The sequence below is a fragment of the Dryobates pubescens genome, chromosome 9 (assembly GCF_014839835.1).
Source record: "Dryobates pubescens isolate bDryPub1 chromosome 9, bDryPub1.pri, whole genome shotgun sequence".
Taxonomy (NCBI): domain Eukaryota; kingdom Metazoa; phylum Chordata; class Aves; order Piciformes; family Picidae; genus Dryobates; species Dryobates pubescens.
This window is the reverse complement of record NC_071620.1, coordinates 67,603-91,005: the sequence shown is the minus strand read 5'-3', so window position 1 is coordinate 91,005 and position 23,403 is coordinate 67,603. Positions and strand designations below refer to the sequence as shown.

Sequence of the window (23,403 nt, the reverse complement as noted above, 5' to 3'; positions counted from 1 at the left end):
ATGGGGGCCACCGGCAACAGTGCTTCCCGACTCCTAAGGCCACAAGTGTGCACCAGCAGTGAGTTTAGGGCCCATGGCTGGAAGAAATGTTGCACTGGGTCAGTCCTCTGATCATTTTTCAGGCCCACCTCAGTACTGTGCCAGGTCTGGGCTGTAACAAGATTCAAAAAAACCTCCCTGGTGCAAGTCTTGCATGACCGTATATGGAGCCTGACACCTGCCCCCTCTTAGCAGTTGCAATTATTTTGTGTTTATTGCTGCTCATCCCTTTTGCCCCTGAGTGCCATGGGAGCTGACACAAGCCTCCTCCTAGCAGTGCCCACCGAGCAAGGCAGCAGCGTTTGTGGGGTCCACTGCAGCATCAAAATGCTAGACACATGCCTGTAACAGTGTTTGTTTACTGAGATTTAATACAGCTAGAAAATTACTTCACTCTCCCCTTCCTTCCCAGCTATATTTTGACACTTGAATTCTGAGAAGGGTTTTTATCTTTCCCTACTCTTAAATTAATCTTTTAAAAGTTTATAGACCGCAGTTTATACACACTCTTTAAAATGTAACTAGCACAGTTTCAGTTGAAAAAACACTGAGATACCTTGACGAGTGAATCTTAAGTCTCTGAAAGCGTGTAACTTTAAAGAGGTATTTGTTTACAGAACCCAGAGATGATGCTGTGCTCATAATATTTCATGGAATAGCTTTGGTTAGAAGGGGCCTTAAGAGATATCTACTTGAAGCGCTCCACAATGGGCAAGGGTACCACTCATGCAGATTGGTTGCTTGGCAGAAACTCCATCTTCTGAATAGAATTTAAACAGGGCAAGAGGAAAAAAAATGTACGCAGACAAGGGTAGGCGAGCGTGAAACACCATCATACTGACGCCTCACAATTTTGCTGGTTCCTTAAAGAGCTCTCTCTGTTCAGACACTGGCTGGTTCTAGTCCTTTACCCACCACACGCTTGCAGCTGCCACTAGCCCTGCAGTACTTTTACTTTGTTGAAGAATCTCCTTTTACTCCACCACCTATGCAGGTGCTAATTGCTCTTTCCTCTTTGTAAAGTAACTTAGGCTTTTCCAAAAGGCACTTAGGTTTCCCAAGCATTCATTTGGGATAGTTTTGTTGGATTTTTTTTCTCCAGACACACCCAGTGAGTACAGAATCCTTCCATGTCCCCACAGATCTATTAAGGATAAGTAATTAGCTTGCTAGGTAGAAAGCACAAAGAATCTTGTTTCTCCATACTACTTTTATTTATTTATATATATATATATGTATATTTTGTCTGCCTGCTTTTGTAAGCATGAAAGAAGATATTTCAGGCACAGCCTCTTTAATCAAGAGAGTGAAGGGAGCAGCTCAGTTGTTACACTTGGACTCTGTTCTCCACTTTCTATAGAAAGAGTCAAAAGTGGATGATGGATTCTTGAGAAGAGACATCTGAGCTGAGAATTAGACTAAAAGTGATTTAGACTAATGTGGAACCAAATATTCAAATAAAAAAAATATTTTGAAAAATGCTTTGAAATTTGTAATCAGGTGACAGAGCAAATATACATGTAAAAATAACCAAGGTGGCCAATGCATAAGCAGTAGGACAAAGAGGCATTCTTCACCCAGCACAGGACTCACACACATGTTCACCCTCAGTGAGCTGAATGGGACTCCTTGTGTTGTTAAACAAAGTAAATGTTTGCACTTTGCTCTACTTCTCAGCTGATGCATTCATCAGGGACTGTGTACTACAGCAGGCACCTACCTTGTAAGAGGTACACACACCACTGCAAGAACTATAGAGCTGCCTTCATTTAGCATTTATAAATTGGGTATATGTGTATATTTATACACAGGCAGACAATATAAGAAGTATCGGGCCTTGCTGTGCCAGAAATGTTTTCAGTTTACAAGAAAAAGTTTTAGCAAGAACCATCTTATTTAGCAAGAACCATCATATGCCACAGTTTGCTGTATGCAGGCAGCTTAACACTTGTTCCGTTATGCCTGATGATGCCATAGGATGTACCTCAAATCCCTCTGGTGGAATATCTTTGTGGCACCTTGATTATCAATGCCCAGGAAAATCACTTAGCAAAAGTGTTACCAGGCGCCACGCTGAAGACTCCTCACAGAAGCGGGATTAAGATGTTCCTCAACTGAAGCAGGTTGATGCTTGGCAGTTCTCTGCATCAGAATCTGAAGCAGCATCCCATTTGAATTGAATGCACTACCTGATGGAGGTACTCATTTTGCACTCATTCAGTATATAAATGGTGCTTTTAAAAGAAAATCTTAGAAACAAAATGTGTATTTACAAGTCAGATGGAACCCACTTTTAAAAAAGAAATATGTGAATACTGCCTTCACATCAGCTTTGGGGAAGTGTTTGTTCCACCAGAAGTAACTGGCAACAAAGAAATGGGGCCTATTAGTGAGGTGGTACAAAGGGTATCATAAACTAACTTTATTATACCACATGTTGAATTGCATTTCCATTATTTCCATCACATTATCTTTGTTTTACAAGCTGTCTGCAATAGCTGTTCCTGGAAAGTCTCCAACAAAGCATTCTTTTGGGGACTGCTAACTGCAAATAAGATTAAAGCTTAATATGTCTGGTAATTATTTTTCTTTCAAAGAATGCAATCTGATTTCTTGTAGTCAGCTGGGATCCTGTATATCCTCATCTCTTCTGTTTTCCAACTTGCTGCTCTCAGTAACCTAAAAAAGGCAATTTGCCAACAGATGTCCTTTCAGCACTTCTGGAGTGTTGTCTGAGAGGTAGTCATACACAGCTCTTACTCCAAAACTCAAGACTTCTCTCTACTAAATGCAGCTTCTTTTTGCCCCCTCCAGCCTGGCCAAGCACAAAGACATGGAGTGAATAAAGATGGGTGAAATGTGTGCTCAAACCAAGCAAAGAAGAGCAAGTAATCTCTGTACACTGCACCTGCATCACTGATTTGATTCAAGAAAGCTGCAGCTGTTACTGGGTGAATTCTTCCCAATAACAATAAACCCTCTGGGGCAAATGACAAGAAAGAAAGAGTGAGCACCACCAGACTTCATCATGATTCCAATCTCACTCCTCAGCTGATCTGATCTCACCTCACTTTTAAGGGTGAGAAGAGGGAACACCTGGGATCTGGTTGGGGGAGAGTAGAGTACCTCATTTCCCAGAGTGCAAGGGTCTGAGTACTTGCACTTCCCACAGATGCTCCCTGAGCCTAAGCCCACACAGCTCTTGTCCACACTGATCCCTTGGTGGGGAAGAGTAAGAGTGATAACGGGTCTCCTTCACTCCATTACTGCCCCTGTATAGACTGGAACTAGCATGCTGTCCTGTTGTCTGAGGAGAAAATGAAGGACAGAAAAAAGATGAGACCAAACCAGCAAAACTGAACTGGGTAGGCCTCACCTGACTAATTATTGACTAATTTGGTACCCTGTGCAAGCTGAACAGCAGCCACACTATGCCCCTATGCTGCAATATTGCACCACAGAAGGGCCAGCAGTTGCAGGGGACCGTGACTAATTCAGAAAAGTGTTTAGTAAAAGAATGCTGTGGGTGCCTTGTGCATTTTCTTTTTTTCCACTATTCTTAAAATGCATCTTGACTGATACTCTAGTTTTCCTACTAGAGCAAATGACCAGAGGCTAATATTTTCAGGATATTTTCCTCATTGGGAGGTAGTTTCTTAAATCCCAGTCCTTACTTTTTACTTCTGTTATTATTGAAAACATGCTCTAGACAGTATCAGTGCGTTTTTGTATAGTCATCTGTTTTGCGGTCAGAGATCCAAGATGATTTTAACTAAGTTTACCAAAGAGTGAGTTTGCTTCCAGATATAAACATTTCAAAGAATGTAAATACCAGTTTTCAAACTGTTGTTAAAAAGTTTTGGCAGGTATGAAAGCATTTCCCTTTCCATCTACATTAAACCTGGAGTATATTCATTATTCTCACACGTCCTGTTGTTAGTCCCTATGTCATAATTTGTTTAGATACTTATTTCTAAGTTCTGCTACAGGAAAAAAGAACAGTGCTACGTTTCTAGGATATTTCTGTCACAGCAAAGACATGCTTCAATATATTACACTACACTTAATCTGCAACTACAGAATGTGGTGTTTAAACCACAAAAGAAAAATAACAATTACACTTCATTCCAATGTACATGTGATCAAAAGTGCTGAGGATTGATCACAAACAGCTCTAGCTTTTACAAAGTGAAAGACACTGGTCCCATTCTGTAGGAAATATTCCTGAATAAGCTTTCTCCAAAGAAAAACAGAAGCAGCCTGAGGTCAACATAAAGGTAATAGTAAACCTCTAAAAGATGAAGTCTCTATTTTAAATTTTTACCATAGTAACTGTATGTTATGGACAAAGATACAATTTTATGTATCCATCTGAAAGTTCATAATCCTGTTTAAAACAACTTTTGTTATGCAGTCTTAAAGCCAGATGTAAAACTAGCAGCTAATATGTTCACCTGATATACTGTCAATTACTACACAGTTGCAAGGCCTAACATCACTCCTCCTCTCTGCAGATGGAATCCCAGTGTTCCTATGTCATAAGGATGTTTTTGTCACTGACTAAAAAACATTACATGATTAAAGCGTGAGCAGATACTAAATGCTGTCACATAAAAGCCTCACAGATTTCCCACTTCCATCTAGCCTTCATTATTTACCATCACTGTTAACACAGTGGGTCAAGCAATATAGTTTTTTTCCCAGATGTGATACAAGGCAGTTTTATAGGGCATGCTCAAGCCACTTAGAAAGCAATTGCTTGAAGGAGGATGTATCTTCTGAAAATGGACTGTAAAAGTGGTGCTGAACTTTCTATCATACACAGAAGAGCACTGGAGGGGAAGCAAGCTGCCCACAGATAGGTCTGCAAAACAAAGTTTCTGTCTGCTCCACAAATCAGATTAACCCACACACACAAAAAAAGGATGCATCATTAAATTGTGCCTCCAGTGACAACTGAATAGTGTCATTTGCCTTCAGCCTTCCTCTCTAGTGGAGGCAGTGATTGGAACTTTAATAAACAGCTGTGTTAGAAAAGCACAATTATATATATGGCTTGCCAAGCAGAAGCAGCAGAAGGGAAAAAAACCCAGCATTTCTTTTTAGCTACAAGCATCAGAAGAAATTACTGGTGGGTAGAGGAATTAGACTTATGTGATAAAAATGCACTACTTATAACTCACATTTTATGGAGCACAAACCCTTAAGTATTTGGTAGGTTTTGCTATTAGTCTAGTGTTCCTACTGTAAAGCATGCGTTGATCAGCATTCCCACATGCTATTTCCAGTCAAAAGACACCACCCATAATCTAGATTCCAGTTTTATTGCTCAATTAAGGTTTTAAAACAGTCAACACCCACTCCAGTGATTTAATTGAACTTACCACTTACATAAGTGACATTGCAAATGAGATACACCTGCATGAATGGTTTGCATCACACCAAAGGTCTATCTAGTTTCATATCCCCTCTGTGACAATTCAAAAGTGGGTACAGGTGCAAAGCTTACAAGGGCTACTACAAACACAAGGAGGCACCTCCCCACCTTCCTGCTGAACTTGGGTTTAGTTTCTTTTCAAGACAAAGGTGATTTGCAGTTCACTCATTTTCTATAACTTGCAGAAGTCTGCAGAGGCAATGGTCCTGAAAATCTTCATCAGCTAGGTCTCCCCTTAAGCATATGCTCAATTGAAATACTGGCAATACTCAAATGCTGCAGGTGAGGTTTGTTGACATGCAAGCTCATGGCAAGAACAAAAGGTAATTATCATCTCTACATCTTAATTCAGTTTCTACTTTATGATCTGGCCCAGACCATAGGAATTCATATACTTTCCATAGAGTTTTGACTTCTGGAACAAGTGGGTGGACCTGTGTGTGGGGTCAATTAACTTATCCTAAGTATAAAAAGGCTTTTGTGTACAATCCATCACTCAGATTTGTTAACAATTTTCAAATATTACAAAATTGTATAATTCTTACCGTTCCCTTCTTAAACCCTTTCATCCCACAATCTCAAAGTAAATCTAAGTAAAAGATGTTCTACCCAAGATCAAATTAAACAAAAGGACATTCTAACAAGTTTTATTCTTTCTGTGGAGTGACAATCTTTGATAAGAGTAAATGCACTGCCTTCCTTCCAGGGTTGCACTAATAAGGAGGATAAATGCTGGTCTAGTGTTTGCTGCCTGATTCCTAAAGCCTGCACCAGAACGGAGTACGCTGTGGCTGAGCATGAGCCCAGAAAAGAGGGATTAGAGAAAAATCCAGCACCTCAAGGTAGTATTTGGCGGCTGTTGTTTCAGCCCCAGAGCAACCATGCTTCGAATGGAATATCTGGAAGGAATATCTGCTTGAACAGTTATCCATTTCTCCTTCCCACAGGAGAATGCAGGCTTGCCTGCATTTTTTAATTCTTCCTTTACACGGGGCAAATATTTTTACCTGGAGATTAATCCTACAGATCTAGAAGACAGACTCTTTTCACCCTTATGACACAGTACAGCCACAGAAATCTGCCTTCCCTTCCCCCCTGCCTTACCCAAATCTCACACTTTTTTTTGATATGTGTTCATAAATCCTAGCACAGGTGAAGAGAACAGAAAGGTTTAATAAAATACAGTAATAACAGAGACTGTGCAAGCAATGAGCTAAGTCTTTAGGAAGACATGAGAAAAAAAGATGGAGATATAGTCTAGAATCAACACAGCAGCATCAATGTCTTTAATTTTATATGTATCTGTTTTCATACCTTTCTTTTCCTCCTTTTTGACTCTCTAGAGTGCTGTTTCCAAGATGGTTTTCTATAATGCAAAGGGTAAAAATCTATGTGCTTTCCAGCGTAAGTGAGCAGCAGGTATGTGTGAGCAGAGAGCTCAAAAAGCAGGCATTTTCAGAGAGCTTGGTTAAAGTGCTTAATACAATGCCCAAATACCACAAATCCCAGTGGGATCCTGTGAAGCTCCCTATGGAAAAGAGACAATGTAAAAAAGTCAAAGACAGTACAGGAATGAGACGTTTCCTTTTTAAAGCATTCTAAAGTCTGACAAGCTTTGTGTGAACCTGTCAGTCTGATGAAGTCAACAGCAAGATGCAGCATACAGTATTGAGTATGGTGCCTGCTCAGGGTTATAAACTGCATTCCAGTTGCCCAGGGTTTAATCATTTCCATTAGTCAAGAATAAGCACAGTATCATAATTTCCAAAATAAAGTTGCATTTTTAAAGTTACACCTTTACATCTAAACAAAGTTTTGCTTTTTGTCTTCTCATCTGAATGTACACCAGATCTGATCTATACATAAAATACGTAGATACGTATATATTTGGAACACTGTTACACCAGTTAGCGTAAGTCTTGCATGAGAAAACACATGGTACATCCACCATGTTTGTCACAGCTTTTTGATAATGCAACTTGGTCCCTTTCTTGTTAGACTTATACCAGATGGCTACAGTTATCCCAAGGGCAGGAGACATTACACTGCATCCTAACTAAACTCCATGTGACCCTGTAATGCAAGTAAGTTTGACCCTGCTTTTTGGGAAGGAAACTTGCCTCAACTTGCAAAGCAAGTCAATGACGTAGTGCCAGAAAGATTCAAGGTCTTACCTCCCCTCCCATTTCTGTGCTTCATTATTAGGTCATGTTCCTGCTTCACTATGTGTCTCACTTTTCACTACAGCATATCCCTGTTTAGCACAGTTCCAACAGTAAAATTCACTCTGGTATTTGAAATACCTTTATTTGGATAAAGGCAAGGCTTTGGATAAAAAGAAAAGCAGTTTCATCGAAGATACACTCCTGGCTTGCAAAGTAACTGTTAAAACTCTCGAGCAAAGACTATTTATGGTCTGCATAGTTGTTATTTCAGAATATGATATCATCCTTAGCATATGCATAGCCCAGAACAGTAAATTATTCTTCCTGAAAATTCATTACTCTCAGATTGTTGAACATCACCTAGTGGCAAATTGGTAACTGATGTCTGCTGTCAAACTGATTTGCATGCTAATTTTTTTACATACTGGGCTATCTTACCTCTTGTGTCTACAATAGAACTAAAAATGTAAATATTTTAGGATGCAGGGAATAAATTATGCTACCCTATTTGCTTGTTTCTAAACCTATATTTATTTTTTAATAGGACTTTTTGCATTACGAGCCATACAGTTACACATCCCCTGCCACTGCCTCAGCTGCAAAATAGTTTTCTACCCAACCTTTGATGTGGGACTTCAGCCTTGCATGCAACTGTCTTCTGCCCTTAAGCTCTCTCTCTGACTTTGCAAAGGAGCGACTTCGTAAGTTGACACCGTTTCGTTCATTCAGTGTCACTACTCCAACTAGCTGAACAATATCAGTACTATCTGAGGCCTCTGAAAGCAAAAGGTTTATCAGAGCCCCTCATTCAGTCTTTGTAAGCATTGTTAAGAGAGAGAATGCAGACTTAAAATTGATTTCTTGCCAGGACCTCTGAGCGGCTGCTGCAAAGAATAAGGGCACAGCACTGATACAAATCCCATGAGGAGAATCACTTGAACCTGAAGAACACTGGAATTCCTGAAAGCTGAATGGTGACAAAAGCAGTTACCTGAAAGCACTAGCTGTGTTTTGATGGTTTCACTGTTGCCTTTTCTTCCTGGCTTTTGGAGTCGGTTTTCTCTTAATTTCAGCGCTAAAACCAGTGTCTGAAATTTGCTGCTGTCTACTCAGCTAAACAAGTGGTATTACACTCTTGCTGTGGTGAATCAGTTCTATCTATAATGACTCAAATGGCATCCAGGGCATTTATCCTTTTTATGGCACTGTTACTGACTTCCATGTAAATCATGATTTTTAGGCAAAATGCTGCACTGCTTCTAACCCCTGAAGTGATGAACTCTTTGATCACATATTCAGATGAGATGCCTCTCTTCATAAATTTCTTCTAGCTATGCTGTCAATCAACCACAGCATATATTTTCATTAAGTAGGCAGATTTTCCTTCCCTTGTGTTTCCAATTTTTTTTTTGTTTGTTTTGTTTGGGCATTTACAGTCACTCACCTTCCTACATCCCAAACTGGCCCTGATGTTCTGGAGAATGCTTTTATTAGGACTGTTGTTCTAGAGGCACTTCCCAGAAAATCTGATTGAATTTTCATATGAATACAGGTACAAAAATGTAGAAAGAAATTGTACAAACCTGATTTTTGTTTGAAAACTTTTTTCCTGCTGTTCTAGACAGATGGAGAGAAAAAAAAAAAGAGATGTCACTTAATGAGGTAGTTCTTGACAGCACTGCTGAATAAGAATACCATTTTAAACATGAAAACCAATGCAGCAGATAAAACACCTTTCAAACAGTTTTAAAATGAAAACCAATAAACAAAATACTCATCTCACCTAATTTCATCATTGCACTGATAGACTAGTTTGGTTTTATTGTCTACATTTGCATGTACTACTGCTCCCTCTGCCTATTTCCTACCCCTCCTTTTTTCTCAAAAGAGAAAATAAGCAGAGTAACCCTCAAAATAAAAGTAACTAAGATACTATGCTCATTTTCCTATAAATTGTTTCAAAGCATACTACTGAAAGAACAGCGTCAAGTACTGTAAGCCTCACACTGTACTCCAGTCAGTGTGGGACCTGGTTTTACACCACCAGAACAGAAATGCTGTTTTAACTAAATCAAAAAGCTTACAAAGTTTACAAACTTTCAAAGTTTAAAAATTGTCTGCTGGCAAGGTTAAATTACCAGTTTCTCTGAAAGTAAGGAGTGAAACCATATGGGAAGAAAAAAAAAACCACCCAGATGTCTCAATTATCTAAAATGAGATTGTGCTTTACATATAGCTTATTAATAAATATATAGTCAGACCACATCAATTCTACTGAGCAAATCCAGCATGCAGGAAGCTTATTTCAGGCATGCAATTCAGAAGAATGCTGTTCACTGGAATGGCTTTCAGAGGACCCTGGTGGGTAAGTCAGATACCTTTTGCAGTTGGCATTGGAATAAAGAAAAGCTGATTTTCCCAGTTACATAGAAGCCAGTTATTTGACTATCAGCATTCATCAGCAGGTTGGAGCATTACTGTCCAAGTCTACCGTCCTTCTCCTCTCAAAAATCCCAATGGATCTAAGACTCTTCCCAACTGAAACCAAATCAGATGACCACTACAGCATCATTCAAAAATGTAGCTTTTGAAATGCGCAAAGCCAACTCAGATTCTTCAAATATAATATTGAAATAATTCCAATTTAATTGTTGTCTCTTGCATCAGAGTTTTTGTGCCTATGTGTTTTAATTAGCAATTTCAAGCCAAAACCTAAAAGCATTTTGCTGTAAGTAACAGTAGATGATAATGTAAAAGCTAGTGGAGATTGTGCTTACAACTGAATAAAGCACAAAGGAAGTAAAAGCCCCAAAGAATTTATCATCTAAGGGCTCATTACATTCAGTGGGACTACTTCCAAGATTAAATGAACACTTTCGAACTATTTGTGAGATCAGTTTTGTTTTGAAGACATAAGACACAAAATTGCCCCTTGAGACCGGGAGAATAATTCTGCGTAACAGTAGGCATGTACTCAGTATACTCAATAGCAGAACTTTAACAATTGGAACAGAGCCAACTGAAGTACTTTTTACACACACACTCATACACTTCTATGTATCTATATAGAAGCTTTATTTATATACGCATGTGCCTTCCAATAACAAGTATTAAAATCTCTCTACATTCATATACACTGAAATCCGATCTATCCCTGTTGTACAGTATATATTGTAATGCAAGAATACATAAACTAAGAAAGCAAGGGGACAGCTCGTAGAGACAAAGTATTTCATACAGATTGTAACTTCATTCTCAGATGACAGTAGAGGCCCCTATCTCACTTACAAGCCCTATGAGGAGAAGCTGAGGGAGCTGGGATTGTTTAGCCTGGAGAAGAGGAGGCTCAGGGGTGACCTCATTGCCCTCTACAACTACCTGAAAGGTGGTTGTAGCCAGGAAGGCGTTGGTCTCTTGTCCCAGGCAACCAGCACCAGAACAAGGGGACACAGTCTCAAGCTGTGCCAGGGGAGGTTTAGACTTGAGGTGAGGAGAAAGTTCTTCACCGAGTGAGTCGTTCGTCATTGGAATGGGCTGCCTAGAGAGGTGATGGAGTCACCATCCCTGGAGGTGTTCAAGAGGGGACTGGACGTGGCACTTGGTGCCATGGTCTAGTCATGAGGTCTGTGAAGACAGGTTGGACTTGATGATCCCCGAGGTCTCTTCCAACCTTGGTGATACTGTGATACTTTTGGAGTCACAATCTTCTGGAGTATATGAAATAATGCCTCTTTCTGGAAAAATGCTAGCTCCCACTATGGCAAATGGAGATATTTCCTCTGCTGTTGAGAGGAATCAGTCCAGGCCTTGCTTCATCCAAACAGAACATTCAGACAACAATGTGGCGTTCCTGCTGATACAGGAGTTGGGTCTTGTAGTTATAGATTTTAAAGCATTGGATAATTCATAATCATCAATAAAGAAAACACAAAAACCAAGCAGCCAAAATCAACAAACACCACACCAAACCAAGCCTCTCCTTTGATGGATTATTTCAGACATGGCAAAATGCCCTCCTTCCAACCTATGGACAGTTTTAAACCATCAGTTTTATGAAAGTGGTAAAATAGATATTGACCATCGCTTTGGGATTTGGTGACTTCATAGCCTGGCAAGATAAAAGGCATTAAAACCTAAAAATTACAAGGCATTAAGAACTGCAGGAAAACCTGTGCGTGCCATTCAAACTAGTTTCTGGTATTAATATCCCACCAGCTCAAGGTTTTCATTTAACACTAAACTGCAATTTGGGCAAACATTCCTGAAATCATCTTTTCAAGTAGAAGACAGAAAACTGCCTGTATGCCTACAAAATCCTCATTGCTCCGTCAGTTAAAATTACACTCCATATTGCTCTGATTTAATCAAAACCCAATCTTCTTAAGTTATTAAAAAGAAGTGGTTTCTTGACATTAGCTAATACCAACATTAAACAAAACCAAAATTAATAGCTCAGCTGAATATTAAGGCACATGTGAAAAGGAAAATACTTTAATGTAATTGGAATAAGAGTCCTTTCGCCAAAAAAATAAAATATTGGCAACTTACAACAAGCATTGGCAGAAGACTCATTAAGAAAATAACTTCAGATTTTATCAGGATAAAAGAAAGATAGTATCAATAGTTTTGATTTTGTTACAGCTGCTTACAGTCAAGATTTTTTTTCCCCCTGAAGTACTATAAATTGGCAAGTGTAGTAATGGACTCCATTAATGTCTCCCCAGGTTATGCAATAAGCATATTCAGTAACTGAGATAATTAAGCAATAAACATACACTTTGAGCTACAGCAAAGCCTTTCCAGGATTAATTCAGTACTTTGTCCTTCACTGTTCACTTCTGCAATGCTAATGCGCTATTGCTTTTGAAAATAATTAAAATTATGGTCTGACCACATGCAGTTTGGATGAAATTAGTGTGTGACCTTCAACACTATACATTCCAGGTAAGGAGGTTGTGCAGCATTAGAGAAGTCACTACAAGCAAATTTACACACATTATAAATGTTGATTTGCTAACCAAACGTTTTGAAGACAGCTTTTTAATTGCACAAAAATGTGTACACTACAGGGCTTACATTACAGAAAGATTTTTTTTTTAATTTTGCTAAAAATCTCAATTGAACCACTGTAATTTTTCCTCAGCCTTTAAATCGGTCAGAATTACACTTTATTTCCATTTATTTGTAAGCCTGAGACTTAAGTTGCTGATGGTTATCTTTGAAGATCTAAACTTCTTTTACTTCACTAAACCTACTGGAGAACAAAAATGCTTCATATTCCCAAACTTGCATTATCTAACATCTTAGAACTTGCTAACTGGGAGAGAACATCACTGCAGATTAATGCACCTTCTTCCACTCTGAACACCTGACTTGAATCTAATCTGCACAAAAGTGACTGAAAAAAATAAATCAATCTAATCTGACGGTGGTGAAATCATTAGGTATAATTATGTGCAGTCTCACTTAGCTGAAGAAGGCAGATTCCTTGGAACCTTTCAAAAATGATATTGGTAGGGGTTTTTTGTGGTTTGTTTAAAAATCAAAACATTTATTTTCAGTCACAAAGGATGAAAGGTGATTAAGACAGTGTCTTCTGTTCATTCAGCCCTTAATATTTGCTAAAGGGAATGCCTAAAGTGTGTTGGAGAAAGGAGAACACCTTGAAATGTACTTAGATGCACCATTTTTAAATTACTTGAAAACACATTACCTTTTCTGTGATGAGTTGCCCTCCACTAAAGGAGCAGAGATCATAGCTTGCTCATACTGTGAAATAATCAGCAAAATTCCTCATTTGCAAAAGGCCATACAAATCCACCTAAACAAATAAGTAAATTCAACTCTTTTGCTAAACTCAGAGCAAGAGACATGACAAGGAGCACATAACCCTGACTCTAAGGTTTAATTTTTCTTTGTCCTCTCATTCAACATTGCCGAGCCATATTCAACTACAAATTGGGAAATAAAAGAAGACTAACAGGTTAACACACCTCTTTACCTATTTTCTTTCAATAATATCAGCAATAACAACATTAAACAGTGCTGAAAAGTGGCTGTATCGATCTGCTAGAGGGTAGGGAAGCCTTACAATGGGATTTGAACAGATTAGACCCATGGGCCAAGACTAATTGAACTTCAGGCTGGATGTTAGGAAGAAGTTCTTCATAGAGATTGGCCATTGGAACATGCTGCCCAGGGAGGTGGTGGAGTCACCATCACTGGAGGTGTTTAATAAGAGACTGGTCAGGGTGCTTGGTTCCATGGTTTAGTTGATTAGATGGTGTTGGGTGATAGGCTTGACTCGATGATCTCAAAGGTCTCTGCCTACCTGGTTAATTCTATTCTATTCCAGGTGATAAACAAATAACAAGTTCAACAAGGCCAAGTTCCAGGTCCTCCATCTCAGTCACAACAACCCTACGGTAAGCTACAGACTCAGAGAGCAACCTGGGTGTTCTGGTTGACAGTCAACTAAATATGAGTCAGCAATGTGCCCAGGTGGCCAGGAAAGCCAATAGCACCTTAGCTCATATTAGAAACACTGTGGCCAGCAGGAACAAGGAGGTGATCATCCCCTGGTACTCAGCACTGGTGAGGCCACACCTCATGTATTGTGTTTGGTTCTGGGACCCTCACTACAGGAAGGACTTTGAGGTGCGGGTGCATGTCCAGAGAAGTGCAACAAGGCACATGAAGGGCCTGGAGCACATAACCTACAAGGAGTATCTTAGTATCATAGTTATCAGTCAGGGTTGGAAGGGACCACAAGGATCATCCAGTTCCAATCCCCCTGCCATGGGCAGGGACACCCCACACTAGATCAGGCTGGCCAGAGCCTCATCCAGCCTGGGCTTTAACACCTCCAGGGATGGGGCCCCAACCACCTCCCTGGACAACCCATTCCAGGGCTTCACCACTCTCATGGGGAAGAACTTCCTCCTCACCTCCAGTCCAAATCTCCCCACCTCCAGCTTCATTCCATTCCCCCTAGTCCTGTCACTGCCTGAGATCCTGAGCAGTCCCTCCCCAGCCTTCTTGGAGCCCCCTTCAGATACTGGAAGGCCACAATGAGGTCACCTCAGAGCCTTCTCTTCCCCAGACTGAACAGCCCCAACTCCTTCAGTCTGTGCTCACAGGAGAGGTGCTTCAGCCCTCTGCTCATCCTCATGGCCCTTCTCTGGACACCTTCCAGCACCTCCAGATCCCTCTTGTCCTAGGGGCTCCAGCACTGGAGGCAGTACTCCAGGTGGGGTCTGACCAGAGCTGAGCAGAGGGGGAGAATCCCCTCCCTTGCCCTGCTGGCCACTTCTCTTGCTGCAGCCCAGGATCTGATTGGCTTTCTGGGCTTTCTGAGAGCTCCTGGTGAGCTTCTCCTCCCCAGCACCCCCAAGGCTCTCTCCTCAGGGCTGCTTTCCACCCAATCTGCCCAGCCTGGATTTGTGCCTGGGATTGCCTCGACCCAGATGCAGGACCCTGCACTTGGTCTTGCTGAACCTCATGAGGTTGGCTTGTGCCCACCTCTCCAGCCTGTCAAAGTCCCTCTGGATGGCATCCCTTCCCTCCAGCCTGTCTGCTGCCCCACACAGCTTGGTGTCATCAGCAAACTTGCTGAGGGTGCACTCAGTGCCACTGTCCATGGCACCAACAAAGATGTTGAACAAGCCTGGTCCCAGGGCTGACCCCTGAGGGACTCCGCTTGTCACTGGCCTCCACTGGGACATGGACCCATGGACAGCCACTCTTTGGGTGCAGCCATCAAGCCAGTTCTGTATCCATCTAGTGGTCACCCATCAAACCCATGTGTCACCAGTTTGGAGACCAGGATGTGGTGCGGGACAGTGTCGAAGGCTTTACTCAGGCCCAAGTAAACGACACCAGTTGCTGTCCCTCAGCTATTAATGCTGTGACCTTATGTGACTGTTTTAGGCTGTGCCTTTAAGAAAGGGACAGTTGCTGGAACACTCTCCCACCACCACAGCTTGTCATAGGAGGCCACCAGGTTTGTCAGGCAGGATTTGGCCTTGGTGAAGCCCTGCTGACTGTTCCAAATCACCTCTTCACTATTCTTTCGAGTCAGCAATGCCTCCAGGAAGATCTGCTCCATGATCTTTCCAGGCACAGAGGTGAGATTGACTGGCCTGTAGTTCCCTGGTTCCTCCTTCTTACCCTTTTTGAAAATGGGGGTAATGTTTCCCCTTTTCCAGTCTGTGGGGACTTCCCCAGACTGCCAGGACTTTTGGAATAGAATAGAGAGGGGTTTAGCAACCTCCTCTGCCAGTTCTCTCAGCACCCGTGGGTGTATCCCGTCAGGTCCCATGGACTTGAACACTTTCAGGTTCTTCAGGTGATCACCAACCTGATCTTCACTTACCATGGGCAGTTCTTCCTCCCTGTCCCTGGCATTGTCTTCTATAACATCAGGAGTGTGGCTAGAGGCCCTTGCAGTGAAGACTGAGGTAAAGAAGTGTGGTAGGTTGAGAGAGGGCTTAGCTCTCCCTCCTCCACAGAGTAAGAAACCACAACTAGCCCAGTCGAAAGAGCAAGCTATATATTTACAAGCATATATGGAAAGCAGGTTATATATAACACAATATATACAGGTATTTACAATATATACACAGAAATACACAGCAAAGAGAAATAACACAACAAAAATCCCTCCCCGAGGGAGGGATCCTCTCCTTGGAACCCCCTCTCTCCCCCCCTACCTCCCTTTTTCCCCAAAAAGGGGTTAGAGAGAGAGAAAGGCAAGTTACTAAGGAAGAGAGTTGTTAGTAAGCTTCAAAAGCCCATGCAGGATTAGTGTTTGCTTATCTGAAGGCCAACTCCAGCAGTTCGCAGAAGAAGCAGGCAGGGAGAACAGGCTGAAACTCCAACTCCCCCAACTCCCAAACCGAACTGAGGAAAAAAAAAATTCCAACTGCTTCACAATCTAAAGCTGCATTTTTGTCTATCAACCAATGAAATTTGTTTAGAATATCAGAATGTTTTGGTTCTAGTACTGAAAACATTTAGCCAGTGTCTCAGCACTGCTTGTTCTTAAAGGCACAGTGTCAAACGGTCACAAGAAGTTATTGAGTACCTCAGCCTTTTCCTCATCACTTGTGACCATTTCACCAGTTTCCTTTCTGAGGGGGCCCACACCTTCCCTAGTCATCTTCTTCCCATTCATATACCTGTAGAAGTTCTTAGCATTCCCTTTAACCTCCCTGGCTAGATTCAATTCAAACTCTACTTTGGCTTTCCTAACCAGGTCTCTTGCTGCTCGGGCAGCTTCCTTATATCTCCCCTGTTCTAGCTGTCCTTCCCTCCACTGCCGGCAGAGTTTCTTTTTAAGTAATAGTGTGTCCAGGAGCTTCTTGCTCATCCAGGCAGGCCTCCTAGCATTCTTTCCTGCTTTCCTCTTTGTTGGTATACATAGCTCCTGGACACAGAGAAGTCCTTGAATACTGACCTGGGTCCTGGGTCCCTCTTCCCTCCAGGGCTTTATCCCACGACACTTTGGCTATCAGATCCCTGAAGTGATCAAAGTCTGCACGCCTAAAGTCTAGGGTTGTAAGCTTAGAATACTCCCTCCTGATTGCGCTGAGGAGATTAAATTCAACTGCTTCATGGTCACTGCAGCCAAGGCTGTCTCTGAGCCTCACATTGGTTACCAGCCCTTCCCTGTTGGTGAGAACAAGGTCCAGCATAGCACCTTTTCTTGTTGGTTCCTCTACCATTTGGAGGAGGAAGTCATCTTCTACGCAGTCCAGGAACATCCTGGGTTGCTGGTGCCTTGCTGTGTTGTCCCTCCAGCAGATGTCAGGGTGGTTGAAATCACCCATGAGGACCAGGGCTTGTGACCTGGAAGCTGCTTCTATTTGCCTATGGAGGGCCTCATCTGCTTGGCTCTGCTGGTCAGGTGGCCTGCAGGAGAACCCCCCCACAGTAATAGGAGTAATCTTAGGGAGCTGGGGTTGTTCAGTCTGGAGAAGAGGAGGCTGAGGGGAGACCTCATTGCTCTCTACAACTCCCTGAAAGGATTTGGAGTGAGGAGGGGGGCCAGCCTCTTCTCCTTGGTGTCAAATGACAGGACTACAGGGTACAAGCTGTGCATGGGGAGGTGCAGACTGAAAGTTGGGAAATATTTCTTCACAGAGAGAGTTATCAAAAATTGGAATGGTCTGCCCAGGACAGTAGTGGACTTGCCATCCTTGGAGGTATTTAAGCAGCATGTGGACCTGGCACTGAGGGACATGGTTTAGTGTTGACCCTTCAGTGCTGGGTCAAAGGTTGGACTGGATGATCTTTGAGGTCTCTTCCAACTGCATGTTTTCTGTCATTCTGATTCTGTAATACCAGACATGCCCACTGAAGAGATTCAATGACACAGTATGATATACTCAACAGCACAGTTAATGTTCTTTGTCAAAATCTTTCTTCAAGCAGTAAAATGCATCCATTTATAATTCCACTATTCCAAAAATGGAAGACAGATGATGAAATCATTGTATTCTGAGCATTGAAAAGCACAGCAAGCCTATGTGCCAGAACTAGGAATGTAATGCTGTCATAAACCAATTTGTATTTAGTAAAAAGAGCAGTTTCTCATGTAAAAGGCAATCACATTGTTACTACTGTCATATTTTTATGCCCACAAGCACATGGACAGTGGAAATCCAGTTGATATACTCTATCTGGATTTCCAGAAGGGTTAAGGAATCTAAGCATCTACAAAAAAAAAAAAGGAAGGTTCTTGCATAGATAGAGAACTTTAAAAAATACTAGAATGTAATAACCTAAAATAGTTAGGGAAGTAAGTAGTCCTTACAGAGTCCTAGACTCATGCTTGTTGGAAGCATAAAATAGAAAAAATACTCAGCCCATTGTTGCTGATAAACAAGTGGTGCCCAAAGCAGGCACAGGGGCTGGGTGGAGACCCTGTGGTCTGTGTTGCCATGGCACTAGGCAGAATGGAAGGGGGAAAGTGAAGGCCCACCACTCCATTCTTCCACTTATCACCTGCAATACTGCTGACCAGAGAAGTCACACCAAAAAAAACAACCAACCAACCCAAGAAACAGCTTGTGCAACCAACAAACAAACAACTGGCTGACCACCAGGAATGATAACATAACAGCAGTTCCACCCCCACACTCTCAAAAATTATATAAATATTGCCCAAACTTCATATCTCATTTGGAAGGGATTGAGAGCTGGACACCACAGGGCCAGGACAGATCAACAGGTTTGTCCCACCCTTACCTCCCACTCCCTAGAAGGGACATCTCTTGGGTAAGATTTGTGACCTCAGCTATGCTGTGTGCTTCCCTGGGAAACTGAGTGTGATTACAATCATAGTTTGGAGCTGTAGTTTAATATGTTTATCACCAGAAATCTAAAGACTCTGAGGATTACATGTAAATAAACTGAACTGTTTGTGCACTCAACTGCTTCTTTTGAATGCGGCTGGACCTACAGCAGACAGCCTGTTTGGGTATCTTGTGTTGGTCCTACAGTACCCACAACTGACACATGTATTAAGTCCAGACGTGCTTAGCCCCTCTAATCTCTGAGGACCAGCTAGAACATAAGGGGATTTATCTCTTACCAAATTTATCCTTCTCTAAACACAACAGTGCTGCTCATTGTATTTATAAGCAAGCTAGAAAAGTGGTGCAGCAAAGTGGCAAAATGCTGATGCTGCTTTATTATTCATGGTGAGGAGGGCTCATCATGAAGAACTACATACAGACTTTATGTTACTAACATACAGATTTAATAATTAGGTAATAGATCAGCACCAAAAAAATCAATATAAATAATATAAAAAGATACACAGGAGAAGAAAGTTGCCTACATTTCAAATATATGAGTTGAGCTGGGGTATTCAAGAAGAGAGACTCTGAGGTTTGGCTAGGCAGATTATGGAAACAGGCTTACTGCTCACCAGTCAAAAACCCAAAATCATTTATTTGAAAATTAATTGAGAATAAACCAGAAACTATAAATTTTCTACCTGTATCTTAAATACTGTGTGCAGTTTGTTCCCTCCATCTAAAAGGATGCAGAAAACATTCCAAACAGCAAGATGAACCAAGCATTGCCTCATATAAGAAATAGCTAAGAAGGCTAGAACTCCTGAGACTTAGAAACCGAAGTGTTTAAGGTAAAGTTCTATTAAGTCTTTAATGGCAATGGAGTGGGTGGGTTTTCAATGTCTCTTCAAAGAAAAAGAGCCAACAGACACCAAATGAAGCTACAATTGAGTCAGGTTCAAAACCAAGAGAAAGATATGGGTCTTTACAAATGTTTCAGCTGTAAGACCCATGGATACCATGAACATAAACAGCTCAATTTCATTCAAGGGACACCAGGCAAATTGGAATCTACTAAGAGCTAGTAAAGACACAGAAACCATCTACAGAACAAGTATCACCCTGTGTAGTTTGCCCTGTTTGTACAGCCTTCACTTGAATATCTGCTTCAGCTCCCGCTGTTGGCGTACTGGGTTAAGCAGTCTGACCCTCTGCAGCCAGCCTCACATTCTCACTTCTCTGTACAAAAGCATAAGACCTTTAGGAGTAACAACAGAATTGACAGAATTACAAAAAACAGAACTCAAAAATTCCATAGCGGTCATCTAATCTACACTCCTGTCTCTTGGTAGAACCAGCTGTGTGTGAACTTTTGCAGCAGATGTCTAACTTGTTTTACAAAACTTTCAAAAGCGAGCTGTTCTAGTGCAAAGCTGGCCTGCTCTGAAAAAAGCAAGCTCTTTGTAATATAACCTGAGTCTTCCTTACTGCAGAAGTTATTTTATTTCTTCATTGTTGCAGACACGCAGAGAGATGGTCCCTTCCCCCTTGCAGCGTGCTTTCATATCCTTGGACTTCTCCACTAAAACCTAGAAAGAAAACTTAAGCCCTCTCAAATTGCAGTCAACTAATTCATTGGGAAAAAAACCACAAACACAAACCCTCCCTGAATACTGAAATTCCTCTATGTATTACCCACGAGCTCATCACAGAAAGTAACAGATTCTTCAAGTAGGATCATTGCTAATACAAAAGAAATCCCCCAAACAAACACATGGAGTATGTATGGTTAGTAGATAAAGAATGGCCCATGCTGCTCAGCAAATTGAGTCTATAATGGACACAGAATGGTTTATTCCCTTCCTGCAGAAATCCCCTTTCTCCTCCTTATGCCCAATATATAACCCAAATTCTCAATCACTTCACAGATCATGCTTCCTACACCTCAGAGCTTTCTCTTCTAGACAGGAAAGATTTGGAAAGAGTCCAGAAGTCTAATGCCCAAAGCTAGACATAGCATTCAAATTGACCCTAACCAAAGCAAAACAAGTGAAAGGATTACAACATGTGCCTTGGAGGCTTCCTGCTTGTGTGACATGCACATTTCAAGGTACTGAAATGCTGCTGATTCATATCCAGCTCAATTCAGCCAGGCTCTGCAATGCCTTCTAATACAACTGTTATCCAGTGATTTTTACCCCAGCTCATGATTTGTGTAGTTCAAATTATCTACAGGGGTTTATTTTTCTGTCTTGTAGGATACTTTTTACCCTAAGAAAGACCATCTTTTTTAAGAATGTCACAAGAATTACACAGATGCTAAGCAATATCCATTTGCTTCTCTTGCTCACCTCATGTGAACTTTTGAGATTTCCCAAGATCAACAGATAAGACACTTAAAATCACTGATTGGGGTTTTTTTTGTTTAGTTTGGGCTTTCTTTTTTTTGTCTGTTCTATCTGGTTTGCACAGCCGCAACTCAGCAGACCAGAGACCTTGGCTAAGGCATTTGGTGGAGTCTGACCAGTACCAACCTGAGTGGTTTCTGTAGTACTTGAATTCCTAGTTTGCATTATTAAAAAAAAAAAAAAAAAGGCAAAGGAAAATAATAAAAAGGAAGACTAACAAACTACAGAAGTCAAGATGTTATCAAGTAGGTGACATGTACTGTTGGCACTTTGTATCTTCATCTTTTGGGGTGCGGTTTGCATCAAAAGAAGTACCTGAGCAAAGCAGGTAACATTCACAGGTGGCTCACTCACAATTAAGAGATATTGATGGCTATGTTAACTTGCCATATCCTAGAAGACTTGTTTCACAGAGATGCACAAGCCAATCCCTGTGAGCAATTTGTTCACTGATTTTATCCCCTGTTGTATTAATTAATTCAATGGGAAATGAATTGCATGACCATGCCCAGTCTCCAGATTGCTCACAAACTATTTGCCATCCCACCAAGACCTTATGTTCATAAATCAGCTTACTCAGGTAATGCACATTTTTTTCAGTCTGAAAATCTACAGCATTTCAGGGTGGTTACTGCATTAAAGACTATACAAATGAGTATCATGACATTTTTATCTTTCACATCTGAGCATATCAGAAATCAAAAACTTGTTGACATGAGTATCTGCAGAAAACACCAGAATCTGAATGCAAACTAAATATGGAAATTCTTAACCCATTTTCACTTTCAAGAAGGTAAAATTAAATCCAATATGATAAAATAATTCATAAAAGTTTTGTGATGGTGGGTAAATGTGCTAAATAGCGCATAATAATTATCCAGGATATATAAAATACAGGGTTCAATTACCTGCACAGTAGCCAGTTTCTTTATCATGTATGCAAATAGCATAATGTTTAAAATCAAAGTAAAATACTACTACTTTTTTTTTCCCCCCCCCAGTAACTTTTTTGGTTAACCTTGCTCTGCCTACACAATACATTGGTTAAACTTGCCCAGCACAGCAAGCATGTAAATTTTAGTGAGAAGTCCAAACTTCAGGTATTTATGCTGATACGCAGCAAGTGTGCAAGCAACACCAAGTTAATAGCAAAAAATTCAAGGTACACTAAACTGCAAACAGAACGACACTTTAAGTCTTGCCTTACTGCTCATTTCTCATGTGTCAATCACATTTTAAAATAAGCTTTAAGGAGAGGCTACCACGAAAACGGCACAAAAGACATTTCTAAAGGCCCTGCTTCACTTTCTTTGTTACTAAGAATACAGAAATGGCCTTTTCGAAAGATTGTAGTAAAAATTAGATGTTTGATGTGCACAGTAAAAAGGCCTTTAATGTTACCAAAGCAGCCTCCTTAATCCAGAGTTTAAATACCTATTTTAAAGGCGTATTTAAACAAAGCTAATGCAATGCCTGTAACTGCAAATTGCAGGGAACAAAACCAAATCACAAAAGTTCACACTGCAGGCTCTGAGAAGTCAGTCATCAAATCTTACAAGTACTTTTAAAGAATCACGTACAAAATGCCACCAAGCATCACAATCTGCCCTGAAGGAATTCCTTGCTTTTTACCCAACAGAGTGGCGAAGCTAAGAAGTTAAATTATTTCTTTATACAGAGCCTCTATGGAAATGCACATCACACCCAGTAGAGCCAACACAACAAAAAAACCCAGTGGGTTTGTTTGCTTTTAAGTAAAACTTAAGTCTTTTTAAAGAGTTAAAAATTATAGCACAAACTGCACCTTTGCAATGCTGTTAAAGATGGATAAATGAACATACAAGTTAACTGGTACTGTTGCTGGGAAATTGTAATGGTACAAATTACTACATGAACATTAAGAGGTGGTATTTCTCAACCTCCACAACTTCCTACCACCTAGCAAAAAGTTATCCCCACTTTGTAGATATGAAAAAAAACGCATAGAGGTTATTTTAGGCTTAAAAAACATTTATTTTTTTTAGACAAAGTTTATCTATATTCTCTCACAA

The 23,403-nt window shown here is 40.9% G+C and overlaps 1 protein-coding gene across 2 annotated transcripts in view; it reads right to left on the bottom strand.

Moving 5' to 3' along the window:
• GALNT1 (polypeptide N-acetylgalactosaminyltransferase 1) overlaps positions 1–23,403 on the bottom strand; it is a 138,090-nt gene that overhangs the window by 113,177 nt on the left and 1,510 nt on the right. The gene's annotated exons all lie outside the window — the stretch shown is intronic.